This window comes from Octopus bimaculoides, chromosome 29 (assembly GCF_001194135.2).
Source record: "Octopus bimaculoides isolate UCB-OBI-ISO-001 chromosome 29, ASM119413v2, whole genome shotgun sequence".
Lineage (NCBI taxonomy): Eukaryota > Metazoa > Mollusca > Cephalopoda > Octopoda > Octopodidae > Octopus > Octopus bimaculoides.
The window spans coordinates 4,562,850-4,564,881 of record NC_069009.1 but is presented as its reverse complement, the minus strand read 5'-3'; positions in this window follow the sequence as shown (position 1 = coordinate 4,564,881).

Below are 2,032 nucleotides of genomic sequence, written 5' to 3'. Positions count from 1 at the left end.
TATATATATGTGTGTGTGTATCATGAATGAGTATGTTTGCATAATACATACATATATATATACCTATACATGTGAATACCCATGTATATGTATCTACATATATATATGGATGTTTGTGTATATATATACATATATATGTGTGTGTGTGTTTGTATGTATTTGTATATATATATGTATGTGTATCTGTTTATATATATGCATGTCTATATACATATATATATATGTGTGTGTATGTGTATATATGTGTATATATGTGTGTGTGTGTTTGTGTGTATATGTATCTGTGCATTTGTGGGTGTATGTATGTATATATGTATGTATTTGTAAATGTGGGTGTGTGTGATTTGTTAGAATTTGTGGGTCATTAAATGATTCCATTGTCTGTGACAGAATTGGTTGGAAATTTTTCGGTAGACTTTGTAGAGAGGACATTGTTGCTAAACGAGCTGAATAACAACAAGTGACTTAAATTGATACAATTTATAATTAGCAAACGATGGAACAAGACATCGTGGAGCTAGAAATGGTGGGGGAGGGGGCGAGTGGTTTGATGGTTGGACGGATGGAAAAATACATAGATGTGTGTGTGTGTAAAGGCATGTGGGTCGGTGGTTAGGGCGTTGCACTCACAGTTGTGAGATCATGGTTTCAATTCCTGGATTGGGGATTTGATATGTTTTGGAGCAAAGTGGTTGGTTTCATATTGCTCCAGCCTGGTCGGCTGTTAATGGGTAACACTGTGATGGATTTGTGTCTGTATTCAAGTGGAATACTGACTGCCCCCGCTATCTCGCAAGTGGGATCCGTCATTCAGAGGCTATGACTTTGTGAGGAACCACACTGTTATCATTGTCAGCTAAAATATTGGTTTTCAGTTTTGTTTGTCTTTGCTTTGGATTTTTTTTATCTTGTGTCTTTTATTTTTCCTCTTGTCTTTCATTAGTTTCTTGCCATTGGATTGCTACCAGGCGGGAGCACTGGCTTTAAGTGTTTAATTACAGGGATGTCAACAAACCAACACTGGTTGTCAAGCAGTGGTGGGGAACAAATACACAGTTTCTTATTTCTTTATTGCCCACAAGGGGCTAAACATAGAAGGGACAAACAAGGACAGACAAAGGGACTAAGTCAATTACATCGACTCCAGTGCGTAGCTGGTACTTATTTGATCAATCCCGAAAGGATGAAACACAAAGTCGACCTTGGCAGAATTTGAACTCAGAACATTAAGGACAGACAAAATACCGCTAAGCATTTCGCCCAGCATGCTAACATTTCAGCCAGCTCGCCGCCTTTCTATCTATCAAATCCACTCACAAGGCTTTGGTCAGCCTGTGGCTATAGTAGAAGACATTTGGCCAAGATGCCATGCAATGGGACTGAACCTAGAAACATGTGGTTGGGATTCAAACTTCTAACCACACAGCCACACCAATGCCAACATGGTTATTTATTTTCCTCCCATTCCTTTCGAACATTTCCTTTTCCTTGGTGGCCCTTTCAAACAGTGGAGAGTAATTTTAATGCATTGGAATGGTTTTCATCTCAACAATGGTTTATGGAACAATTAAACCCCACCAAAATTACGAAGACTAATGCTCCCTTTCCAATTCCTCTGGACGATTCCAGGTCAATAATCAAGAATTTAAGCTCAAATCCAATTAAAAGCTATCCAGATTTACATTAATCACATGGCTGTTTGTTGATTAAATCCCACTTGCCTTTTTCGAGCCATGTTTCTCTTTGTGTGTGCATGCGTGAGTGCACATGTGTGTGCATGTGTGTGTCCCTACCTTATTCTAGTTCTCTGTGTAGATATATATGTCTATCTATCTATATGTCTGTCTATCTATGTACCTATCTATGCCTGTCTATCTATTTATCAATCTCGCTATCTCTGTTTTAATTCTTTTTCCTCTCCCACTCTGTCTATTCCCCTCCTTCCTCCTCTCACTCACTCACTGTCCCCCCCCTCTCCCTATATATGTATATATATATATATATATATATGTATATATATATGTATATATAT